Raw genomic sequence first — 6,037 nt, 5'->3', positions numbered from 1 at the left:
GGTACCAAGGGCTCTTGTTCTTAGCTGTGGGTTCTAACATCTAACAGCATCAGGCAAGTAAGCACATCTTATCAATTCATATTTAGTCAACTACAGGTAACACACTAGCTAACTTTGCTACTGAGAATTTTTTTCTTACATCAACCAGGGCTCTGGGGATGGATCATTGCTGATGTTAGTTCAGTGTTCAGTAATGCCATTGGAAAGCCAAGCTCTTGCTTTCTTTCAGATTTTTCTTTAAATAATCTTTTTTTTTTTTTTTTTTGGTTTGGAATGACTTTAGTCATAGAAAAGCCATAAAGAGGGTATAAGTCCATTTTAACCAGTTTCCTGACACTTTAAGACATTAGTCAAAAGTAAGACACTTGAATTGATACTGTTATTTAAACACAGTTTTTCATGGCATTTTTTCAGTTTGCCCACAAGTGTGTGTGCTTGTGCCATTCAGAATCCAGCTCATGCCTCACAGCCTCCAGTCTCCAGGTCTCCTTAAGCATTTCTCAGCTGTCAGTGTCTCTGGCTTTTCACAGTTTGGGCATTTCTGGAAGAATTCTGGTTGGATATTTTATAGGATATTCCTCAGTTTGATTTGTCTAATGATTTCTCCTAACTATACTGAGATGACTTGGGAAGGATCACCGTAGACATGGAATGCCCTTCTCACTACATCATATCAAGAGACACACGATTTCAACATTACAAACCATGTTGGGACCCAGCCCCCACGGGGTCTCTAAGAGTTGTTTTCCAGCATAACCACAGGTACCTCCTGTTTTCCTGAACTCATCCCACTAGAATCAATATCCTGTTGTGAACCCTTTGACCTGGGGTTTTTGTAAGTTTGTATATAAGGCTGCTCCACAATAAAGGTGAGACACATTCTCTGAGAAAGTGGAGCAGGCGTCTTGACGTTCATCCAAATCTCCAGGCTTTTGCCCTGATACTAGGACTTAGTGGTGGCCAAAGTGGAGGTTCCACCGAGATTGGGAAAGAAAGGGGACGTTGAGAGATCACCCTCAGAAGGCTGGCCAGCAAGTAAGAAGTTATGAGGGTACTAAAAATAGGTACCTCAACTCCTAAGAGAGTTGGATTGTGAAGGCACTGGAGAAGGGGTGCCTCAACTCCTAAGAGAGTTGGATTGGAAAAAGGTACAGGAAAATAGATACCTCAGCTCCTAAGAGAATTGGATTGGAATAGAGATCACAGTCAATCACACAGAGAAAGTTTAAAGATACAAGGTACTGGTAAGATTTCATTTTAACTTTGGATTAAGTAATAATGTTAAGAAAATTATTAAAGAAATACAGGAAATCCTCCTCTGAGGAATCCCTCCCCTGTGAGCTGCATACGAGAAGCCAGCTGACCCAGCTGCCTGTGCCCTTGTCCACTCGAGCCCGCTGCAGGCTCCAGTCAGTGGGCAATGATGTGGTGTGCACAGTCTGGCTGGAGAAATCACCTCCCGAGAAAAGTTGAGGCGTTATGCTTGGAAGAAACGCTGGTTTATCCTGTGGAGTGGTCAGATGAATGGTGACCCAGATATTCTAGAATACTATAACAATGAACACTCCTGGAAACCCCTGCAGATTATCAATTTAAACTTCTGTAAGCAGTTGGATGTAGGCCAGACCTTCAACAAAAAAGAGCCCCAAAAGAGTTTTATGTTTGGTATCAAGACCAATGAGCACACCTTCTACCTGGTGGCTGAGACAGAGGCTGACATGAATAGGTGGGTCCAGAGCATCTGCCAGATCTGCAGCTTCAGTCAGACTAAAGAGAGCACAGACTCCCTGAGAAACCTTTCTTCAATCAGTCATAGTCTCTGCTCTTCTCCAGCTGAGTTCAGCAGCTCCTGTCAGCACCTGCTCTGAGCAAGAAAGTCCTCAGCCCTTTCACACTCTAGCCAGCTACCTGTGTCAAGCCACATCCAGCCTGTCTTGTCCACCAGTGCACCTCAGGAGTATCAACACTTGCACCAATGCATAAGCCAAAGGACAGAAAAGAAGAGGAGTGCCAGTATCTCTCAGAGCACCTGACAGGAGAGTGATGCAGCCAAACAAAAATTTGTCCAGGGCAATAGACACTGTATCAACAGAGTCAGTGGTCAGGTTCCTGGCTTCTATAGCCTTCCCAAGCTAAGTCAATACAGTGCTTTTGACCTTCCTCGTAGCCTGGCTTCATACAGCCACACCAAGGGCAGCCTCACAGGGTCTGCTTCAGTTAGTGAGGATGTGTACACCTTCAAGGCACCAAGCAATACCCTGTGTTGGGAATTTGGAGACCTCCTAGTGGACTCAGCCATAGCTCCCCCACCATGGCACCCCAAGACACCTCGGTGGAGCAGCCCTCAACAAAGACCTCCAGTCAGTGACAACAAGTACCCAACATGAAGCAGAGAAACCACCTGCTGGTCTGCTAAATCTCCAGAAAAGACTATTGTGGGCTGATCAGACAGTGCCTGCTCTGATGACAACTATGTGCCTGTAAACCCAGGTTCTGACATCCCCATGAGCACAATGCCCCATCACTTTGACCCACAAGGCTACCCATGCACAGCCCTTCCTATTCATAAAGGCTTCAGCCGAGGAAGCAAGATCCAGCCACCCCCAGTCAATCTCAACCTCAAGCATGGCCAAATGCAAAGCCAGCACCCTTTGACCTGAGAAACAACACTGTCATCAATGAGCTCTCTTTCAAGTCACCTGTCACCAAGTCTTGGTCCTCGGTGAACCACACCTTTAACTCCAGCTTCTCCCAGTACTGCCGTTCCATCTCCTCACAAAGTGTCACCAACACAGACTCCATAGACAATGAGAACTATGTCCCTATGCAGAAACCAGTGTCTTCATCCCCTGTACCCAGTAGTACCAACAACCCAGCTCCAAAAATGAGTACTGGCAATATGAATTACATAGCCCTAGACTTCCATCCAGTCTCCCCGAGCCCTCATCACAAGCCATCCACATCATCTGTCACATCAGATGAGAAAGTAGAATATGTCCAAGTGGATAAAGGAAAAACCCAGGCCCTACAAAAGACCATACAGGAATGGACAAAGATATGGCAGTCCTCATCGCATCCTCAAGACCTTCCAAAAATACCAAGCTATGGTAAAGGGGGCCATCCCTCCCCACACCTCCTCTCCTTTTCGAGTTTTGTTCATATGGTTCAATCCATGGGCTGACAATGGTTGTGTCCCTTCCTGTCATTAATATATGTTCTGTAAATATGGTGTGGCCACACATGTGTATGAAGTGTGATCATAAATGTGTGACTGTTAACAAAAGAATGCTATTGTGTTGTTTTTGAATTGTTTAATTTCTGGGGAAGGAGCAACAGTTGTTAAAGTACAGGTTACTTGGGAGGAGAATTTCTGCTTTTGTTTCCACAGAGGGTGAAGAGCTGTGGATTCCTTCCAGACTTGTATGGTTTCATGGGGCAGGACTCCCTGAAGCAGTGGCCCAGGTGATTCAAATATTTGTTTTCATTTGGGATGCTCTCTTGACCTGGACACATGGGGAAGGGCCTAGGCCTGGCCCAGGATGATGTGGTAGACTTTGGGAAGCCCCTTTTGAGGGCCTTACCCTGCCTGGGGAGTGGAGGGGGGATGGCTAGGGGCAGGTGGGATCTTGGGGGGGAGAGGAGGGAGAGGAAGAAGGGATTGACATCTGAAGCAAGCTTGTTCCTAATTTGAACTAATAAAATAAAATAAAATTTAAAAAAATAAAAAAAGAAATGGTAGTAGTCACAGTCAATCACTTTTTAAAGAAAAAAGGAAGAATATGATATAGAAATGATACTTTGTATTGGAATGGATCTTCATTTGTTGATACTTTGTATTGGAATGGATCCTCATTTGTTGATATTAATGAGGTTTTCTAGATATATAGATATTCTTCAATTGTATTAGAATGGGTCTTCATTTGTTGATATTAGTTAGGTTTTCTAGATATATAGATATTCTTCAAACCTTTCAAAGACCTACAGAATATATGGCATTTAAATGGTTTAGGGTTTTTCTTGACAGTGAGACACAACTGCTCCTGGCACACCAATTACATCTGAGAGGAAGATAGGCATTGAAGAAACTCCTTATAGAGTTTGCCTTTCACATGGCAAGACTAGCCATTTGGGCAAGAAGCTGCTCTTGCCTGAACTGTTTGACTGTTGAAGTGACTGCTGATGGACAGTCCTAAACAGTTCCTGCTTCATGAGTCTGTTAGATATTCTGCAAGACACAGAAAAAAGGTGACAGACAAACTGCCAATGCAGGTGGACAGTTTAGAATTCCCTGCTTTGCTGAGAAGTCTGCCAGACACATTATGGCCTGTAGGCTAAAAATGGATGCCCCAATGTTACCAAGAAACTTTGGGTAACTCTCTAGGAAGCAAGATGTCTCTGTCAGTTCTAGAGTTTATGTATTATCCTTCTATGGTCTTTGATGGAGCTGAAGATCGTTAGTTATAGTAACACACTAAGAATGGTTAAAATCCAATCTTATAGTTCTTACTTGATAGCTGTTTTGTTATATATAAAGAAGGGGAAGATGTTAGGACCCAGCCCCCACGGGGTCTCTAAGAGTTGTTTTCCAACATAACCACAGGTACCTCCTGTTTTCCTGACCTCACCCCACTAGGATCAATATCCTGTTGTGAACCCTTTGACCTGGGGTTTTTGTAAGTTTGTATGTAAAGCTGCTCCACAATAAAGGTGAGAGACATTCTCTGAGAAAGTGGAGCAGGCATCTTGTCGTTCATCCAAATCTCCAGGCTTTCACACGATACTAGGACTTAGTGGTAGCCAAGAGCAGCCACAAAACAATAGTGATGTGAATCTCTCAATTGTTAACTTCTGTGATGGTTTATCTTCAGTGACAACTGATTGAATTTGGAGTCACCTAGGAGACATACCTCTGGATGTGTCTGTGGAGTTGTTCTCAGAGGGGTTTAAGTGAGGAGGAAGAGCCAGCCAAGCCTGGTTGACTGTGTATGACTAAGGGACTTTCAAAGCTGAGGAGAAAAGACCCACTATGAATGCAGGTGGTACCATTCCATGGACTGGGGGGCAGGGCTGAATGAAAGGCATGGGGAAGGGGAATCTGGATGAGTAACAACATTCCTTGTTTTCTGCTTCCTGGACTGCTCACTTGTAAGGTGTCCAGTCACATATGCATGCCTTTATGAACTCCCAGGTCTTGCCTGTCCTCTTTTACAGGAAGCCAAGACAAAACCTTCCTCCTTTAGCTTTCTTCTTGTTAGATATTTGGCCACATTAAATAGAAAGTACCCGATCCAACTGGTGATGTTAAACTTGATGACTGAGGTAGTCTCAGCCAGATATCTTAGTCATTTTATTATGGAGGATTTAAAACATACATGAAACTAGAGATGGCCCAGGTGTATGTCTCTATCCAGTTTCCACAACTGTTGGTATTATATCATTTACTTACAGATTTATTCTTTCCACCAGCCTCCACTGGGCAACTTGGAAGCGTGTTCTAGACACCATATTTAACCTATCAAAATTTCAGTGCAAGTCACTAGTAGCTAAGGACTTCTAGAAAAAGTAGCCATTGATGGTATCATTAAAACTGTAACCATAGTTTGTTTCAAGGTTGTGTCTGTTTTCCCTCTCCACCCTCTTGGTATAGAGTTCTTCATCCTTGCTGCTTAACAGCTGCCAAAGAGCATCTCTGTAAGGACTCAGGCATTATGCTGGCCTGTCCCTGTCACCTGGCAGAATGCACTCAGGCAGTATCCTGGTCATCCCAGGGTCCCATGGTTAGTAGTCTGCATGCAGGTACAAAGGATCCTTTTAAAAGAAAGACCCCATCCACTTCTGCTCTCTTTCCTGCTCTCTTCCCTGTGGATCCCCTTGGGGAGGCAGGAATTTTCCTGTCTCCCTTTTCTCTTCTGTCCTCTTTCTGTCTCTGTGTCTCTTTACCTCTTTTTTCCCCTCACCCCATTCTCTTTCTAATAAAACTTCTTACTTAAGCTCTGTCTGCCTGGCATGTTTGTCCCCTGCTTCAGTCAACCTTGCT

General features: G+C 44.1%; 1 pseudogene; it reads left to right on the top strand.

Moving 5' to 3' along the window:
* The first annotated feature begins 1,505 nt into the window (after positions 1-1,505).
* On the top strand, positions 1,506-3,181 carry LOC100769546 (annotated as a pseudogene).
* The last annotated feature ends 2,856 nt before the right edge of the window (positions 3,182-6,037 follow it).

Source organism: Cricetulus griseus, chromosome 7, assembly GCF_003668045.3.
Source record: "Cricetulus griseus strain 17A/GY chromosome 7, alternate assembly CriGri-PICRH-1.0, whole genome shotgun sequence".
NCBI lineage: Eukaryota > Metazoa > Chordata > Mammalia > Rodentia > Cricetidae > Cricetulus > Cricetulus griseus.
This window is presented reverse-complemented; position numbering and strand designations above follow the sequence as displayed.